Source organism: Charadrius vociferus, unplaced genomic scaffold, assembly GCF_000708025.1.
Source record: "Charadrius vociferus isolate BGI_N301 unplaced genomic scaffold, ASM70802v2 scaffold155, whole genome shotgun sequence".
In the NCBI taxonomy this organism is placed as follows: Eukaryota; Metazoa; Chordata; class Aves; order Charadriiformes; family Charadriidae; genus Charadrius; species Charadrius vociferus.
The window spans coordinates 1441019-1462555 of record NW_009648431.1 but is presented as its reverse complement, the minus strand read 5'-3'; positions in this window follow the sequence as shown (position 1 = coordinate 1462555).

Genomic DNA, 21537 nt, shown 5'->3' with positions numbered 1-21537 from the left:
GGGAGATAACCATCTGCTCTGGGATGGGGTCCTCCAGGGGCTGCAGTGGCACCTCTGCTCTGGCACCTGAAGCGCCAACTCCCTTCCTTCTTCACTGACTGTGGTGTTAACACTGGTGCTTTTCACACCTTTTTGCTCACTCCTCACTGCCTGTGCAGTGGTTTTTACCCTTTCTTGAATACCTTTCCCGTGAGGTGCCTCCACCAAGGCTGCGGGGCTCAGCCCTGCCCTGTGGTGGGTCTGGCATGGGGCAGCCCAGACCTCTCATCACAGAGGCCGCCATGCAGCCCCCTCTGCCAACAGCTTGAAGACTACACCCAATACAAAGCCCAATAAACAACTTGCATTATTTAAGTGTGAGGAACCTAAGAAATAATAATTCAAGCATTTCATTTACTTTTTTTTTTTTTTTTTAGCAGAGTTCCAGCAGTATTTTGCACATCCCACTGTCTCTTGTATTAGACTGATTTGGTATTTTTTTGTATTAAAATAAAATGACACTTGTGATTTTACTACATCATTTTTCTGGTACTTCCTAGAGCTCCAGGGCCTGATAAAATTATGGTCTCTCCTAAGAACTGTAGCCTCTGTTTTGTTGATTGTCATTTTATTCAGCCTAAACTCAGATTGTCTTTGGAAAGCACTGTCTTCCTCCACTTTTTTTGGAGAATAAATTTATGTGCCATTAACATGAGCCCCCATAGCTGCCCTTCTGGCTAAAGCTCAACTTGCTTAAAAGCAATCTCCTTTTGTATATATTTCTAATACATTTTCGCTGCCCAGTCAGCATCAGAAGCAGGTTTGCTTTGGGCTGTAAAAGTAAGTAAAATAACATTGAAGAGGAGCAAGCGGACTCCCAAATTCAGATATGAATTGTTTCTCTCTCCAGAGCACTTTGGTTCCAGGTTGAGATTGTGCCCAGACTGCCAGCTCAGGGCATGAAGAGGGTCACTTTCAGCTCTTTGGGACTCAGGAATAGCAATGGATTTACCAAAACAGGTTAGATCTTTGCTGTGTCACCAGTTTACCTAAAGCCTTCTCAAATTTGCAGCAGTGGGACACTAATTATACTGCTGATCTTCTCTCTTACTTTAGTCCATTATGGTGGCTTTCAGTCTTTTAGAGCTCTTCAATTTAACATGAGGTCTTGTGAATACATTGGGATCAGGAGTGTGTGTGATAGACAATCTACAGGTTCCTTTTTTTAATTACGGACACCTGGAATTGAAAAAACTTGAAACCAGTGACCCAGGTGATTCCTTTCCTGCCTATGGAAAAAAAAAGTAAGGAGTAGGACTGGAGTCAGTTTATCAGGTATCCCACCTTGCCAGTGATGTTTTCCAAAACCAGGTGCAAATTTATTATCTTTTTGTTCTTTCATGACTTGTTTTAATACAGAATTATTGATGACTACTTGTTAAGAATGCTGCTTTTCTCATTTAGTCATACAAATTCTGGCATGCCGATGGTCTGAAGAGATAAGGTACTCTTGCAGTGAAACATTCCTCTGCACTGTATAAGTAAGCAACATAAATAATGAACATGATGATGGACCTCTTAATATTTGGTATTAAAAAATAAAGTTACTTTTAGTTATTTATATTTTAATTGAATGTTTACTTATGCTTCAGCAGTTGTGCAGGTATCTACCATTAGAATAGTATCCTAAGGAGACTGCCAGCATCCATATTTGGATTTTCATATATACTATTGCTATTCTCTTTTGTCACGTTTCTTTCCTATTTACTCTGCTCTGTAAGAGTTTAATGGACTACACTGCATAGCATTCTATCTTTCATTTGGAAGAGGTATGCCTTTCCAGACTATTGGTATCTTTTACAGCATAGTGAAACAAGTCTTCCACATTATTAACTGAGTTCCTCCTTGTAGCCTGTACTTCCAATTTGTCTGATGTGTTATCTCTCGAAGACAAATAGGAAATACATGTGGGGAGAGAAACAATAGTGAAGAAGCTTAAGGAAGATTTTAAATAGTTTTCACGTGATTCGACAAATTGTGTAGCCACAGCAACGCCATGAGTTGCAATAATATACATCCTTTCAGTGGTCTCATCGCTTGTCTCTCCAATACATATAAGCGTACTGTGGATTTCATAACCTCAAAGTCAAATGATGAGGAATTTTCAAAAGCTCCTTTGTAAAATCACTGCATTTCCCAGTATGGGTAGCACCCTGTTCAGGAATTATAGCAATGGCTTAAATGATGAAAATATAAAAATAATTTGTGAGTTCTCTTTCTTTATCTCTGATGTCTTAAGTCTTCCTGTCCGTTTATGTTAGAAATTTCCTTTTAATGTACAGGAAAACTGTAATTCCCCTTTTTAATAATTTGATTGTAATACCTTGGATTCTATGAAAACAGCAATGTTTCAAGAGCCGTGATAAAATTCGGCTACATGTTAACACTGATTTCCAACAAATATACATGTGCATGTGCATCTACTAGTAACTAGGTATTAGTAAGCACCAGGGAGGAAGAATATACATTGAGCATCAAAGAATTTGTCATTAATCTTTTGCTTGATTGTACAATATGCACAATAGGGAAATAATAATAATAATGAGTTTAATATAAGCAACTATTGCCTTTGTCTCATAGGTCTTGGTGCCAGAATTTTCATTCAAGACCCTTTCTTTAGTGGTAAACAGGTAGTGTGGATCACAGGCCTAACATCACCTGTTTTCCTCTTTTCACTTCCCCATTGTTTACCTAGATAGGACTGTTTGCTCCAACAGTAGTGGAGCACATTTTTGTTCAGTGGCCGTGCTCTTCACCACAGATCACCATTCATATTACCATTTATTTCTTTGTTTATATGTGGCAACTTTTACATGTGGGTCTTCCAAGCCTTCTGTAGGATGGGCAGTCTCCTTTCTGGTTTTCACCCCATGGCCTTCAGACCACATTCTCTGAGGAACACTTCCCAGGCCCACAGCCTTTCTGTAGCCCGTACAGTGGCTCTGTCTTATGCAGGCTGAGCCCAGACTGGGTGCTGTCATCAGCTGAGATGAAGGATTTGACAGGTGGAAAACTTGTGGTACCTTTAAACAGATCCAAAGTGGAGGCTGTGCCACTTGTTACATACCTGGTAACGCTAGATGTAGTACTTACTGCTTCTGCAGCTATGACACTTCATATCTTCTAAAGATTTGCAGGGCTTTAACAGGTTTAATTCTGAAACAATGAAGTAGTTGAGCTTCTTCACAGGAGAATTCCATGTCTTCTGTCACAAGAGTATGAGATTTTAGGCAGCTGAGTGACACACATCTAAGGAAGCTGTCTGGAGTGCAGGTTGTGGCGGTTGGGGGTTCTACCATCTTCTTGGATCCAAAGGATCTTTGCCATATTTGCTTCATATCTGGATGACCGTGATTATCTACCAGTGTAAACCTCAGAATGAACTTTTCCCACTTGAAGAATGGTTTGATGGTTTTCTTTATATTTGTACGTAGTGTTACTACAAATCTGTGCTGCTCTTGCCTGCTTCTCTGTCACACACATTGTGTTTCCCTGGTGGTCTTTTCTGAGCGTTAATATTATGTTCCATATCAGACGTCATTGGTGGGAACTGACCTTCCATGCAGTGGCTTTTGTATTGCCCTTTCCCAGTGAAATCCACTCTTCTGGACCCTGTTTTTAAGTCCTCAGCAGCTCGCAACGTCCATATCCTCACATTTTTCTTCACCTTACTTCACTGCTGTGGATGCTAGTTAGCTCTTGTAATTCCTGGTCTTCTCTTGAATCCATAAGAGAGGCAGTGGGAACTGAAAGGCATCTTCTATTCATTCCCCTCTGCTGTAGTAATACTCAGCAGCTGTCCCAATACTGACTAGGCATGCAGACGTTCTGGAACCAGGCAAGACAGAAAGCAAAATGGTCTTGCCTGTTTCAAATGCACAGTCCCATGATCAATAAAATTTTGAAGGGAAATATGAAGAAAAAGCTTTCTGTGGGCTTCAACAGGGGCTACAATTTTGCATTCTTTGCTTCCAGTCAGATCTTCAATATGATTGTCATACACCATTTTGAAAATAACATGTGTAATGCACTTACAATGGTCATCAGAATGGTTAAGGGTTGTTTTCCTCTTAAGCCACTATTTTGAGGCTTTTATAAAATGAAAATTATTGCTTGCTTGGATGACCTTTTTTCAGGCATGTTTTCAATGCCAAGGTTATTTCTTTTCTTTGACTGAAGGAGGGGTTTGATAAAAGTAAATGTTTCAGGTTTTGAGGTCTCTGAGTGAGAAAAAAATGACAGTTTCATGCTTTGGAAAAAATGTTGAGATGCTTATTTGCACTGAGTACTGCAAAATGACTTAATTTTATCTTCAAATTTGTCACTCACAGAAGAGTAATTACATTTTAAAGAAAACTTTTTGCTTGAAAACAGCATAAAGGGCAAGATGGAACAGGTCCCTCCATTTCCAAAATAAACCAGATATGCTTTTAGTGACATTTAAATGCATGTGTATGTATGTGACTGCAAATAAGTTCTTCATATTGTATACTGGTTTGTTGTCAATCATCTGCTTGTATAATTTTGCAGCTACTCAATGTATATAGAAATCAGAGCTAATAGGAAAAAAAAATATATACTTGAGTCTATTTCATTATTTCTTCTTGTCTTTTGTTGCATATAACTATAGTATCCCTAAAACACTCAAGTTTAAACTGCCTGACCCATTCCCAGAGCATAGTCTAGCTCCTGTCCTAAATGAGGTAAGAATCCAGTGACAATTATGATCATGTAATTATGTAGTATATCATCTTGTATAGACTATTATAGCAAATTATTAAGGTTAACACTTAAAGCAGCTATCTCTGTTCTAGCATTTCCTAATTTCTGTGCTTTCTATCCATTACCATTCTGTTACAATCTCTTGTGTTTGATCTGACTATACATTGGAATTGCAAAGCTTATGTAAATTTTCTTTAGATTGCTTTTTTGCATGGCAGTTTTTTAGTTCTTTTTTAGTCCTTGTGGTATACAAAACTTGAAATAGTTGTCTGGAATCATGTGGTAAGTCACTTCACCTAAAAGTTATCTTATGGTACTATTGTAAGTATGTGATAAGAACAGCAGTAAGATCAGAAATAGTTTGGATAATAGAGTTTTAACATTTCAGCTTTGCACTGCTTATATGTGTCACTAAGCATCTCACCTTTCGTTGTTTAAAGTTCCTAATTCCACTTTCTATGACTTATCTACATCACACTTTTTTTTAAGCTTCCTATTTTTACTGGAATAATATATTAATCCTGCCAGAATTCTCCAAAGTTCCTTCTTTTTAAAATTCCTTTCAAATTATGTATTTTTCCATCATTGCCACATTGACACATCTTCCTGTCCGAAATTCCACCCCTTTAAAATCAATGGACGATTTGCCATTGCCTTCAGTGACTACACTGGATTCATCTCTGCATGCAAATGAAAAATAAGCAACTTCATGAGACACTTGGAAACCTTCCATCTTGCCTAATGTCGTCTATCTCCATGCCAAGTCATGTCTAGTTTACCAAGCGAAGACTCACACAGTTTTAGTGCTAAGTATATAATGGATTTCAAGTTCCTGAGAAGCAGTGTTGCTTAATTCTGCCAGTGAAGTACCTTATCCATATGCTGTACATGAGTTTTATGAAGATATGAAATGACTGTTCCGTACATACCACATGTTCCTTACAAATATAAAACTCCACATTGAAATGCAAAACTTCACTGAGAGAAAAACAAGTTCTGACTTTGGTTTTGATCACTCAGATTTTTCTACTGAAATGACTTTGATAAGAGTGAATTGCTCTTCTCTGGGGGAAGTATAATTTTCTGCAGTATGTTTTGACTTGGAAATAGTGAAAAAAACAAAGGGCTAAAAAAAAGAATCATTTTAGTATACCGAAGGGCCATACTAAGCAAAGCAACTAATCACAAGCTAATATTAAAAAAGAAATAATAATGGGGAAACATGCATAGTTTGGTATGCTCAGGAATACCAGGGGCACAGTGAAGATGCCTATGTCAATTTATACAATAAAGTTATTATTGCCAAAGAAAATATCCCATTACAGGAGGTTTTAGTGCACCACTGTTGCAACAGAAAGGTACCAACAAACTTACAGCTGTAATAATAACAATGAAGTATTCTGTTCAACATCTTTGTCTGTTCAACATCTTTGTCGCAGACGTGGACAGTGGGGTCGAGTGCACCCTCAGCAAGTTTGCTGATGATACCAAGTTGTTTGGCGAGGTAGACACGCTGGAGGGGAGGGATGCCATCCAGAGGGACCTTGACAGGCTTGAGAGGTAGGCCCATGCCAGCCTTATGAAGCTCAACAAGGCCAAGTGCAAGGTCCTGCATGTGGGTCAGGGCAATCCCAAGCACAAATACAGGCTTGGCAGGAAATGGCTGGAGAGCAGCCCTGAGGAGAAAGACCTGAGTGTCCTGATTGACCACGAGCTCAGCATGAGCCAGCAATGTGCAATCACAGCCAAGAAGGCCAGCCACATCCTGGGCTGCATCAAAAGTGTGGCCAGCAGGTCAAAGGAGGTGATTCTGCCCTTCTGCTCCACTCTCGTGAGACCCCACCTGGAGTACTGCATCCAGCTCTGGAGTCCCCAACATAAGAAGGACATGGACCTGCTGGAGCATGTCCAGAGGAGAGCCGAGAGGATGATCCGAGGGCTGGAGCACCTCTCCTATGAGGGGAGGCTGAGAGAGTTGGGGCTGTTCAGCCTAGAGAAGAGAAAGCTCCGGGGAGATCTTATTGCGGCCTTCCAGTCCCTAAAGGGAGCCTACAGGAGAGCTGGGGAAGGACTTTTTACTAGGGCATGTAGTGATAGGACGAAGGGGCTTTCCACTGGAAGAGGGCAGGTTTAGATTAAACATTAGGAAGAAATTTTTCACTCTGAGGGTGGTAAGGCACTGGAACAGGTTGCCCAGAGAGGTTGTTGAGGCCCCATTTCTGGATGTGTTCAAGGCCAGGCTGGACATGGCCTTGAGCAACCTGGTCCAGTGGGAGGCGTCCCTGCCCACGGCAGAGAGGGTGGAACTCGATGGTCTTTAAGGTCCTTTCCAACCTAAACCACTCTATGATTCTATGATTCTAAGTATGCAGTTAGGCTCCAGTTTTGAACTGAATTAAAATAAAGTCATTTTTGCTAGAGTAATTAACTTCTGGTATGCGTCTGTCAAAGGTATTTCTGCACTGTTCAGAAAAATATGATCACTTCTATGTAAATGACAGTAACCACTTTGTAATCTTTTATTCTCCAAGCTCTTTATAATTTTTTTCATGCAACAAATAAATTGTGATAGCTGTTTTAAGTTTCTTATTTTCTACATGATAATTATCTGTGCTTTTAAATTACCTCATTCTGCCCCTCGAAGTTTTATCAAAATATTTTGATAGCTGTATTTCAATTAGGACTCACTATAATAAACTGTTTAAAGGGAATAAACCTAATACCAGGTTTAGGTGCTTCTTGAACTCGTCAGCATTTCCTGTAATTAAGAGACAGCATATTGTGGAGGTATTTTGTTGGTATGATTCTTACCTTATTTTATTGGTAAAATCATGCTTTTTCTTTAGAAAGAGTTTGTTAGTGACGTGAAACTCTCATTAAAGCCAACAAATTAATAGTGTTTAAGAAACATGGAATAAGTTCTTAAAAGTCTTAAAGGAACACGTCTGCCGCTGACAGAGATGTTCAACTATGTGCTGATTGTGGATGGGATAGTTAATTTTCTTCATGGTAGGTAGTATGGGGCTATGTTTTGGATTTGTGCTGAAAACAGTATTGATAATACAGGAATGGTTTTGCTGTTCCTGAGCAGTGCTTACACAGAGCCAAGACCTTTTCTGCTTCTCACACCACCCCACCAGTGAGTAGGCTGGGGGTGCACAAGAAGTTGGGAGGGGACACTGACAGGACAGTTGACCCCAACTGACCAAGGGGCATCCCAAACCATATGACATCATGCTCAGCAACAAAAGCTGGTGGAAGAAGAAGGAGGGGGTGGACATTTGGAGTGATGGTGTTTGTCTTCCTAAGCAACTGTTGTGCTTTCCTGGAGATGGCTGAACACCTGTCTGCCGATGGGAAACAGTGAATGAACTCCTTATTTTGCTTTACTTGAGTGCACGGCCTTTGCTTTACCAATTAAACTGTCTTTATCTCGACCCATGAGTTTTCTCACTTTCCCCCTTCCAATTCTCTCCCCCATCACACGGGGGGAGGGGAGTGAGCGAGCTGCTGTGTGGTGCTAAGTTGTCAGTGGGGTTAAACCACAACAAATTGTTTTCCCTCCGGCTGAGCATAAAGGCAGTCAAGAAATACAGGTTCTCTAGCTCCTGTGAAGCCTTCTGATACTGCCAACCTGAACACTGTAGAAATACCTGAACGCATTTAATGGAGGACCATTAAAACAATTTTGTTTTACTGAACTGGCAGTAGCAAAGTCCTTTTGAGGTGAAGAAAAGCACAATCAACCTCAGTCACACCCATACAAAATATATCAGTAAATGTATGACTTACTCACCAGCATGGAAGTGTCATTGCATTAAACAGTAGTTTTTCAGTTAGTATCTTTAGGCTTTAACTCAACTTTTGGAAGAGGAAGAAGGGAAGACCAAAATCATAAAAATTCTGGACTATGACCAAATTTTGTGTTACTTTAATAAAAATGTCTATGTGACCACTTTAGACAGTTTGTTTAAGTGGGATATTCGGGAACCACTAGATCTTTCTCTGTTTCATCAGACAAATTCTCTTTAAATACAATGAATTAAATTACTGATCCTCTTTTACTCACTCCTTTGCCCGAGTGAAATCTGTGCATTTTAAGGTGCCCCGCATTTCAGAGCCTCTCAGTCTGAGACAGAGAGAAGCTGAGGATCAAAACCATGAGCCTTATGATTAAATTATGGCAAAGCCCTACTAAGAACATGATTTTAAAGCAGGTTAAGGGAGGGAGTATTCATACTGCATAATATTTAAGCACCTAATCTAGCAGCCTGGATTCCAAGTATAGCCAGAACACAGAGCAGGACACAAACTACTGCCTGTGTCCATTCATGGCCTGGGCTCTTAACTTTAGCTGCGTAATGTAGGTGATACTCCCTCAAAGCATTAAACAGTTTTAACTGCAAGTAGTATGGTCACTTCTACAATAACATTTTTAAGGTATTAGAATAAGCAGTATTAAAGGTATCAGAATCCTAAATAGAATCCTAGATAGCCCGCTAAATTTTACACACAGGTTATTAAGGGGCTGGGGCTTTTAAAATCTATATTAGAATAATAGAATCATAGAATGGTTTGGGTTGGAAGGGACCTTAAAGTTCATCGAGTTCCAGCCCCCCTGCCACGGGCAGGGACACCTCCCACTAGACCCAGTTGCTCAAAGACCCATCCAGCCTGGCTTTGAACACCTCCAGGGATGGGGTATCTACAGCTTCCCTGGGCAACCTCTTCCAGTGTTTCACCACCCTCACAGTAAAATATTTTTTCCTAATAACTGATCTAAATCTACCCTCTTTCAGTTTAAAACTGTTAGCCCTTGTCCTATCACTACACTCCCTGAGAAAGAGTCCCTCTCCAGAGCCTTCTCTTCTCTAGGCTGAACAATCCCAACTGTCAGCTTGTCCCCATAGAAGAGGTGCTGCATCCCTTTGATCATCCTCGTGGCCCTCCTCTGGACTTGCTCCAACAGGTCCACATCCTTCTTATGTTGGAATGGGTCCAGAGCTGGACACAGTACTCCAGGTGGGGTCTCATCAGAGTGGAGTAGAGAGGCAGAATCACTTCCGGTGGGCTCCCCAGAGCAGGGCGCAGCAGAGTGGCAGAATCCCCCCCTCGCCCTGCATGCCACGCTGCTGGGGATGCAGCCCAGGATACCAGTGGCTTTCTGGGCTGCCAGTGCACATTGCCGGCTCATGTTGAGCTTTTTCATCCACCAGTACGCCCAAGTCCTTCTCCTCAGGGCTGCTCTCAATTCAGTCTCCATGCAGACTTTATTTGTTCTTGGGATTGCCCTGACCCACATGCAGGACCTTGCACTTGGCCTTGTTGAGCTTCATGAGGCTGGCATGGGCCTACCTCTCAAGCCTGTCAAGGTCCCTCTGGATGGCATCCCTGTCCTCCAGTGTGTTGACCGCTCCACACAGCTTGTTGTTGTCAGCAATGTTGCTGAGGGTGTGCTCAATCCCACTGTCCATGTCACCAACAAAGGTGTTGAACCGGACCAGTCCTAGTACTGACCGCTGAGGAACGCCAGTCATCACTGGTCACTACTTGGACATTGAGCCGGTGACTGCAACTCTCTGAGTGAGGCCATCCAGCCAATTCCTTATTCACCAAGTGATCCATCCATTAAATACATGTCTCTCCAATTTAGAGACAATTATTTAGAGACCTATTATTACTGCTCTAAGATTTTGCTTTCCTGTGTCAATTTTAATATCTAAAATAACATGAAACTTCCCATTTGACTTTTCAAATGTCCTTTTTTTTTCCAAAGTCCTTACAAAAGACAACCATGCCAGCTGTTTGATAATGAGGTTAGCCAGACATGGCAAGCAGGTCTCCAAAAGAAAAGAGAATCCACTTAGGTTTTTCATGTAAGAACTATGTAATCAGGTGAAAACAGTAAAAATAGGAAAAAGATCCCTGGTCTTAGAACTTGATACCTAGAGTACCAGGAAACTCTTTGGCAATTTTTATTCAGATTTTAGAGAAATGGGATCCTCTACAGCCACATAGAAAGCAGACCTGAGGACTAAGAGGCTAAGCTTTCAATATTTTCTCACGCTGTTTCAGTGTGTGATATTAAATGGGGATTAAATAAAATTACACTGTTTTTACCATGTATTGTAGGTGTTCTGCTAAGATAAGTACAAAAATATATATTCTAGTATATGATAGAAGCTATATCAAATAACATTTTTGGTAGACATGTTTAGGACTGACAAATGCATTTAAGATAAGATTTCCAACATTTGAAATAGGTGGAAGTTCAATGAAGACTATGGGATTTCCAAATCTTAGAAGATAATGCTGAATATTGTGGAACTTGTAGTGGCATTTTAAATAGGAATTTGTTAAACACTCCAAATCATCGGAGTTTTTAGATTTCTATAATAATATCTCTGAAGTTATCTGCATTTTGTGATGACCTTTTATCTTTCTTCTTAAGTTTTCCGGCATCTACGCACGAAGGTCACGTTTCCCACGGAGCTGGGTCAGTGCTGTATGCTATGCCTCTTCTTCATGCTGCTTAGTAATTGCAGTTTTAAAAATGTTTATTTTTATGTGGGTGGTAGTGAAATCTATAGTTAAGGGTTTCTTTTTAGCAGATATTCCCTTGTTTTATAGCAAGCCTAATAAAAATTTGAGGCTTTCCAATGTCATCTCAATATCTTGCAATTCAATTTCAAACTTTTTTGTTTGAACTAAAATCCTTAGTAACTTCAATCTACAAATAATAACAACAAAAAAAAATCCTACTGATTGCTAAATTCATAACAGAGCAACACCTGCTTTAACGGATCTGGATAACAGGATCACCTGTTTGCAAATGGATATGAGCAGAAACTGGTGCCTGCTAGTGGAGAGTTATGTTTTTGTCCCTAAAACTAGGAATAGGGCTTAGGAGAACTCGATTCTGGTCATTTCTATGGACTTTGTAAGGTGATGGGGGTGTCATGTATATGTCTGTCACTGGAGACTAATTTAAGCTGTTATAATCAAACCTGTTTATTTGAGGTAAGTAAGGTAACTAAGATCTATATGCCAGAACGTACAGCAAAATGAAACTCAGCCACGAATGACTTCTAGTCACATCATCACGATACCAGACCAAATAAAGCAATACACCCAGGAGGATATATTTTGGACCTTAGTGCATCTGTGGTGAGGTGCTATTTGACATGTTATTGTGGAAAAAATTGTTGAGCCCTTCTAGGATGTAGCAATAGAAGAACATTATCTCCTTATGGTATACATCAGCTTCAGCTTCAGTTCATTGTCTGTGTTGAAGTCTACATAGACCGAGGCTGCTCAGAGTGACAACTCATACCATCATTAACAGGTTTGTTCCTGGGGAAAATGAAAAGCAGAAGAGAGAGCAGGAGAGAATACACGCACTGAGAAAATGCATGCTGCTCTGTGAAAAAGAGGAATCAGGTGAAAGTTTGAAACTTTTCTGGGTCTGTAGTGGAATATATTTTATAAATACACCTGCGCTTGTCTCATTTCATCCACCAGGAGAATAACTGTAGTCTAGCAAGGCAAAGAAGTAAATTCTTTGTGATAAAATTATAAATCAGTTGTAAAATAGAACCATAACAGCAAGAAAATGCAAATCTCAATGAGATTGACATCAGGTATATTCTAGTCCCTGTTGTTTCTTAAGTATTACCTGAGGCATCTCTCAGTTACGAAAGTCAAGGATCAAACCAGTACCACTTCTTGAAAGTACTGTGATTCAGAAACAGAAGCGCAGCCTGGGTCCCTTTTTCTCCAGTTTTACTGGGGATAGTTGTGTATCCATGAATACAAACAGTTTTCCAAATAGATTTCCCAGGAATCTTCCCTTTTCCTTTCTCCTCTAAATTATTTGGGAAGAGCCCTATTTTCTTGAGACTTTGGTCACTTGAAAAATGCAAATAAAATATTGTTTAAACTTTTTAGTTATGGTTTGTCTTTTAACATCTAAAGAGTCTTTGACATGTTAATTTTTTATGCTAGGTTTATCTTCCCACTTACAAGCTCTATTGAATTACAATATCTTTTTCTTCCTAGACAGTGTGGTTTGAATTTATTATTCTTAAAAATAAATAGCAGTAAAAATAACCTGCATAACTTTGTGAGGGTCTCCTCATATCTGATCTCCTGCTGCCTTTCTAATGAAGATTGCAGAGGACCACTGATGACTGATGTGTCATTTGGAGTAGTTTCTTTTAAACTATTTTCCAAGCTAACTTCCACAACCAGCTCCTGTCAGATTCAAAGGTGCAAGCTGCCACAGCCAGGTAGCTATTTAATCGTGCGGTGACTGACAGGCAAAGTAATTACTGAAAGAAACCAGAGATCCATTGGGGAACATACAGGAAATTTGCTCTGTAGATTCACCTCACAAACGCATTGGAGCTGCTGCTACATGATAGGTTCTGCTGCATCATTTAACAAGAAAAGACTAAAATTTAGGCTAAAATGAGCTGGAAACTGCAGCAGGATGCAGTAGCATAGAACCATAACAGATGTGTCTTTGCAGCTTTCCCAGTTTGCGTGTGACTGAAAAAACCTGTATTTCTGAGAGATGCTGCAAATGGTCTGGATTTCATGTAGCCACAGGGTGTGATTTTTTTTGTCTTTGAAAGTTTAGAAATGCCTCTAAAAGCATCCTTGTATAATGGCTATAGACCTGAAATGTGAAAATGCTATCTTTTTCACAACATTTGGCTTAAGTACTGTTATTCAGTTTTTACAGGGTGTCTCTAATAGCTGAATTTAGTTGAACTACAAATAATGGGGATATACATATCCCCTTCTACTCTCTTTGCCCAAAGACTCTGTAAGCAGCCAACAGTTTCACTTAATATGAGACAGTTACCCTTTGACAGCCAATTGTTTGTGAGAAACTCTGTCCCTGTTGTAGCTTTCACCTGTCTCATATTTTTCAGTATAATTCAGAGCAACAAGGATCTTATTTTTACATCCTAAGCCACTGTTCATCTAAACAGGCAATAAAAAAGCCCCCTACAGAAGCAATTTACCTGTGTAAATAAAGGTAATTTCAGAAGTAGCATCACAGCAGAATTTTGCCTTTTCCCCCCCAAATATTTAGTAAATTGAATTCCAGGACAATACAAAAGAGCAACAAGATAGTAAAGACACAATGGCATATGCATTCTAATAAAAAATTACGTAGTATTAATACTGAAATTGCTTTTCTATTACTGCCTGCACCTTCTGCATTCCTTGTTCCCATTTTCCCTCTTCCCTGCAAATCCCTTTCTTCACATTTCCTGCAGCAGTTTTACATCTTCTCCTTTGTGTTCACTCCTCCACAAACTGGAGGAGAGAACTTTTGGAAATATTTCTTTGTGAAGATTCAACAAATCTGAAAACCATCAGATAAACAGATTACCAAGGAAACTCATGAACAGTCACTGAAAAAAAAAATCAGAAAAAAAATTTCTTTTTCTTTTTTGAGGGCAGCTCTTCATTTGTGATTTGAGACTTTATCTCTAGAAGTAACATCACATCTTTCTAGCTTCCTCCTTACACTTTTTTCTTCTCTTCCTAAAGGTATTCTCCCTTTTTTCGGGTTTATCCTTGGTATCTCACAGTATTCTTTTTTTTTTCTTAAAGCTACCATTCATATTTTTATGTGAAAGTTATTAACATTTATTTTGTTAAAGGGACATTTCTGGCTGGAAAGCACTGAAATATGAATTCAATGATCTCAAAACCCATATGGCATACTAAAGAATATCATATTTGTTATATTGCAAATCTTTGAAACCAGAAGACTGCTCTTGATTTACTCAGAGGATAATTTCCTGAGCTTATTGTTGTTTAGAATCACAGAATCGTATCATAGAATCATAGAATCATATCATAGAATCATATAATTGTTTAGGTTGGAAAAGACCCTTGAGATCAACTCCAACCGTTAACCTGGCACTGCCAAGTCCACCAATAAACCATGTCCCTATGTGCCCCATCTACACATCTCTTAATTGTGTCCAGGGATGGTGACTCAACCACTTCCCTGGGCAGCCTGTTCCAATGCTTGATAACCCTTTCTGTGAAGAACTTTTTCCTAACATCCAATCTAAACCTCCCCTGGCATAACTTAAGGCCGTTTCCTCTTGTTTATCACTTGTTGCTTGGGAGAAGAGACCAACCCCCACCTCTCTACAACCTCCTATTAGGTAGTTGTAGAGAGCAATAAAGTCTCCTCTGAGCCTCCTTTTCTCTAGGCTAAATAACCCCAGTTCCCTCAGCCACTTCTCATAAGACTTGTTCTTCAGACCCTTCATCAACTTCATTGCCCTACTTTGGACATGCTGTAACACCTCTGTGTCTTTCTTGTAGTGAGGGACCCAAAACTGAACACAGGACTTGAGGTGGGGCCTTACCAGTGCCAAGTACAGGGGGATGATCACCTCCCTAGTCCTGCTGGCCACACCATTCCTGATACTGACCAGGATGCCGTTGGCCACCTTGGTCACCTGGGCACACTGCTAGCTCATATTCAGCTGTCTGTTGATCAACATCCCCATGTCCTTTTCTGCCAGGCAGCTTTCCAGACATTCTTCCCCAAGCCTGTAGCACTGCATGGGGTTGTTGTGGCCCAAATGCAGGACCCGGCACATGGCCTTGTTGAATCTCATACCATTGGCCTTGGCCCATCAATCCAGACTGTTCAGATCCCCCTGTAAAAAGCCATCCTACCCTCAGGTAGATCAACACTCCCGCTCAACTTGGTGTTGTTTGCAAACTTACTGACGGTGCACTCAGTCCTCTCATCTGGATCATTGCTAAAGATATTAAACAGAACTGGCCCCAGTACTGAGCCCTGGGGAACACTTTATCTTGCTTCTTTCTCTTAATTTTTCATCCAACATTTCTAATGAATATAAATGTTGTCATGTTTTCTTCCTTTGTTATCTGATATTTCTTCCTTTCAGTCTCCCTCTTCATCCCTTACCTCTTATTGTCCTGTAATATCTTCACCCCATTCTTCAGTGATCCATTTTCTCTTTCTTAAATATTGTCCAGCTTTTTTTTTTTTATTGTTATTTTTAAATTAAGCCTCTCATCTTTTACTTCAAAGCTGTTTTGGTATTCTAGAGAAACCTGTTCTCTGAAAAGACTGATTTTTGAAAATGTTGATACAACTCAGGTGGTATGTGGTAGCCCTGACAAACACTTTAGATCAAGATAGGCTCAAGAGTTGAACTGCTGAAGACTGAAAGATCTGGTGCTTAGCAGGATATCTTATTGGAATTTTGTTAAAATAGTATTACTTTACAGGGAGCAGGTCCCTTCCCTTCCTCCACTTTGTCTATGTATCTCCAGGGATGGTGCCTCCACAACTTGAGGGTGGTGAAGCCCTAGAACAAATTGCCCAGGGAAGTTATGGAGGTACCATTGCTGGAAGTGTTCAAGGGCAGATTGGATGGGGCTTTGAGCAACCTGATCTAGTGGAAGGTGTCCCTGCCCATGGCATGGGGGTTGGAACTAGATGATCTTTAAGGTCCCTTCCAACCTAAACCATTCTACAATTCTATGATCTCCTGTACTGGAAAGCCCAGGTCTGGACACAGCACTCCAGATGTGTTTCACCAGGGCGCAGAAGAGGGGAAGGATCACCTCCTTTGATCTGTTGGCAATGCTCTTCCTAATGCATCATGGGAGACTGTTGGCTTTCTCTGCCACAAGAACATATTGCTTCTCATGGTCAACTTTTTGTCCTCTATAACTGGCAAACCTTATTCTGCAAAGCTGCTTTCCAGCCAGTTGGATCCCAGCATGTACTAGTGCCTGGAGTTATTCTTTCCCAGGTGCAGGACTTAACATTTCCCTTTCTTGAACTTCATGAGACTTCTGCTGTCCTATTTTTCCAGCCTGTTAACCCCCCCACCACCAGAATGGTGGCACACCCATCTATTGCATCAACCACTCCTCCTAGTTTTGTACCAACTGCAAACTTGGTGAGGGAGCACTTTGTCCCATCATCCAAGTCATCAAGGAAGATGTTAAACAATATTGGCCTCTATATCAGCTCGTGCAGTACTCCACTAGTGACTGGCCTCCAGCTGGACTGCATGTTGCTGATCAAAACTCTTTAGGCCTGCCAGTTCAGCCAGTTGTCAGTCCACCTGACTGTCCACTTATCTGGCCCCTACTTCTCAGTTTGTCTATTATCTAAAAGTGTAACTTAGTTACACTGCCATCTAAAATGTTACCATTAGGGTTTTGGATTTCAAAGTTTATGTAATTTACGGTGAACAAATTTCTGTCAGATTTATAAAGAGATGAGTTTCCTCTAAATTTGGCCATGTTTCCTCACTTGATATAAAATTCATATGATACATATACAGTTTGTCTTTAACCGTGATGTATACATAAGGGGCAACAAAGGTAGATTTAGGCAGGATATGGCAGTCTGAGCCAGTCAGGCTGGGATGAAATTCTTTGACCTTCAGAACTTTAGATGAAAATAGATGCGAAGTGACTATGTGACCAGCAACAGCGATCAGAAAGCCAATACATAGATTTGAAGCGATGTTTTTCACAACATGAAAAATAGACAGAAGGCCAAAATCAAACTTCCAAGAACATCTAAAGATATGTATTAAATTTAAAAACAAAATAAAGTAATCAATCAGGTAAACACTGTGTCAATAGCTGTAAAGGCATATACATTTCTCAATTTTCAGAAGGTTCACACTGTCCAAGAATGAAATGTTTGTCATTCTGTAGGAACAACCTAATGACCTTGGAACTATCCTGAAATGAAAACGTATTTCCTCAACTGATTTTTGTTTCTCACATCTGACCTCAGTTATTACTACGTTTTGAATAAATCAGTCCCTGTGTGGCCCATGTGATTCTCTGACCTCTTAATTATCTGACTACACAGAATTATCACCCCTTAGAGAAACAACACATACTAACTCAACATTCTGTTCATTAAGTTTCACAATTTATACCCAGTTTTAAGCCATAATAAGCTGTATTACTCCTTCACAAACAAATCTCAGTAGAAATTTAGATCTTCATTTGTAAATGCTGTCAAATATTTTGAAAACAAATGGTGAACCTGTCAGTTAAGCACACTGTAGAATCCTTTGTACTGCCAGAAATATACCTGAGTATTTGAATAATGGCTGTAACTGAAGTATTCAATATGCAGAAAAATTGTCACAAATTCAGATAATTACTGGTGCAAGTTTCTATAGACATTTGCCTTAGATAACTTAATAATAGCGATATCTAAATTTGGCTTTTCATTGCAAGTAGAAGAAAGTTTTTTAAAAAATGCTATGGATGCCACAGTAAATGAAGGCACAAAGCGTTCATGTGTTAAAGGTCCACCCTTCTTTGTATAAAGGGACACAGGAATTATTCTGTTTTCTCATTGTGAATGTGGAGGCTTAGCCTGTGCCAAGGATTAAAGTTTCTGAAGAATTAAAACTGATCAAACGTATAATGTAGGTCTCATGTGAGCTAAATGAAAATAATATACTAGAAGGACTCAGTGATGTGTTTGATTAAATTGGTTGCATTAAGGACACACTTCACATTTGTTTAAACCCTGAGGTAACCCCATTTATTACTCTGGCTCAGAAAATTCGGTTGGTAGTGAGAGAGCGTGTTCTGCAGAAACTGTAATGCAAGCCGAATTTATAAGTTATTAAGTCAGTTAGTGAACCACCTGGCTGGCTGCAGTCAAAGGTGGCTGATGTGGGTAGGAGAGAGGAAGAGGAGATTGTCTGAGGGTATGCCAAGAAATAAATGAAATTTGGTAATGACTCAGTGAGAACACCTTTGTATACCAACTGTGGAAGAAATAAATGGAACACTGGCAGTAAAATCTCAGTCTTCTAAATGCATGCATTGTGGTCAATATATATTCCCAGAAAAAATATGAAAAAACTTTCACGTAATGTGTCCTTTATAAATGCTATTTATAAATGCTTTTCAAGTAATTTATAAATTACTTGAAATTTTTTACTTTATAAATGCTATTTCAAGTAATGTGTCCTTTAATAAATGCTATTTCCTGTGGTTGCCTTAATCCAGCATGGATGTTTCATGAGCACCTACAGGAAGATGAAAAGAAACAGGAGCCAGATACAAAACAAGCCCGTACATCTAAAGAAGGAAGGCAGCTCAGTTCAGGAATACAATCCCCAAGACCCTGGCCCAGATCATATCTAGTTTTTTAAGTGCTTTAATTTTCAGTGACAAATTTTCAGAGGTGTTCAACCATATGTTGTTGCTTCTGTTAGCACTAGTTTATTAGCCAGTGCCTATACCATATTTTGGGAGCAGAGACAGGAACCGTGACACAATGATCTAGGCATTTGCCTACAGAATCATTTCTTCTCTTCTTTCTTCACCGCATCCTCATTCCCCAGACCACTGTCCTACTGGAGTGTAGGTCACAGAGCAATAGACTATGAATAATTTGGTGTGCTCTGTACCAGGATCTTGAAAGAAGGATATGGTGCTACCACTACCCCTTTCTCCTACGCTTTATAAGAAAAGCATGTCTTTTACACAAATTTCAAGTTAGCATGACTATGTCTTGATAACCCTGAGAAAGATAACCTTAGGACTTCACTGAAAACTGTACACAAAAAAAAAAAACCAAAAACGAAACCTCCAAACCCTACATCATCAGGTAATTTTCCTTTTGGTCTCCAGCTGGCTCATAGCATGTTTTCAAATTTGCACCACATTTGTTGAGTTAGTGCAGACTAAATATTTTTCATGGGTGAAACTGGCACTACAATCAGACGAGGAAAACAACTAAAAGATGAGAGAAATAATTTTCTGAAGTTTCTACTGTAACTTGAGAAAGCTTTAGTTTGAAAATTCTTGGATGATTTCAGGGAAAAATTAAAAGGAATCTGAGAGTGTTTGTGTGATAAGGAACATTTAGAAACAATTTGAAATTATACTGCTGGTTGTCTTTAGCTGTTGTTGCCGAACAGGAGGAGAGATCTAAGAATTGTCTGGGTGAAATTCTTGTCTCCAAATCTCTGGGCTAGAGCTTCAGTCAGTTCTTCTTCCATCTACATGGCATAAGGAGGCAATCTTAGTCTCTTGGAAATGCCTTCTAGAAATGCTAGAAAACACAGACTTCAATACCTTTAGTGATAGAGGACTAATGTTAGTGAATAAAGTGTTTTCAGGCATGAGTCTGAACTTGAGACAATATTAAACTGAGTAGAATTATGCAGTGTTCCCTAGGCAGTGCTTTCCATCATGTTGACTAGCTGTAGGTGCAGATGCACAGAGCTTCATGATTTTCAGTAGCTTCTTGATCCATGGGGTGGCACTTTGTGATATGTTTTAAGGGACCAGTACTCCCCATGGTAGGATACAGTATAGAATATGTGTAGTGTAGTACGTAGGAAAAGGACAGTTGTCAATCAAAGTTTTGATGTATACTTAGATTACCTGAGATAGCCCAGGACAAGAACACATTGTGATGTCTGGTATAGTACAAAGGGAGAACTGCTACAGTTATTAGCAATGTTGTGCCTTGTAGAAATATTCGTCTGACACCGGCAACAATAAAGCTGACTTAGAACAACTCCCATGTTAATAAACTCTAGTACTAAACCATATGAGAAGTAGATTAAGCCAAAAAAAACCATAAACCAAGTTGATGTTGATGTTATGTCAGTGCCGGGACTTTAAGATATTCTGACATAACAAATTTTTTTCTACTTGCCTTTTGCAATTATTGCGAGAACTGTCCACTTATTTCTGAAATCTTTGAAACCTCTGAGAATTAGAGCTTAACCCAGATCCCTTAAACTCTAACTGAATTAAATTTTCAGGAACATAACTTGTTTTAGGAACAAACGTTAGCTGCAAAAGGAGAAAGGACAGATGTAGGACAGATTTTCGTAGGACAGATTTCGGACAGAATTTCTTAAATAATTATGGGCACGTGCCTCAAGGGAAGATAGACACATAAATGTTTTGGTTTAGGTTAACAGCTTAGTACCTCTAATTTCTTTTTACTTCCTTATTCTCATTTGATTTTCAGAGGTTATTTCGCCATGTGTTCTGCCAGTTTAAAAGGTTCTTCTGCTTAAGCAGTTTATATCAGTACGTTGCTACTCAGTCAGCCATATGTATGTGTGAAATGCACAGCTGATGATGGCTATTACTATGATGTCATTTGCTGTGACAGCTCTCAGTCCTGAAGCTCAAAAATTTGGATAAAAGAAGACTTTTATTGTAAATATAGGCTAGAACAGCTAGAATAGATCTCCAAATAATCCATTAAAATCTGTTGTAGTAATCACTTATTTCTAGGAAAAGAAGACTTTAGTTTGCAGACACACCTCAGCTTCAAAAGTGTTTAAAGTAACGAATTTCAAAGCAATAGAAAGTAGCTATTATATAATTGATATAGTAGTACAAATGTATAATTAACCTGAAAATCTTAGTCTGTAAAAATTTTGCTCAGGATTTTGCATGCAGTCAAGAAAGTAAGGTTCAAAGTGAGAGGGTAAAATAGCCAAAAACTTTGTAAGAATCTGAGCTCCTGGCAATAATAAAAGCTTCATAGCTATAACACCACCTAAAAGGCAATGGTTCACTCTGCAGAAACCATATTTACCTGTCAACAAGCAATGAAAGACAAAGGTGGTTACAACTCAACTTAACTACGCTGTAACTTTGTTAACATGATTGAGACCACTACCAAGGACATTGTGCAATCCAACTACTAGTTCAGTCCAGACCTCAGGAGAACTG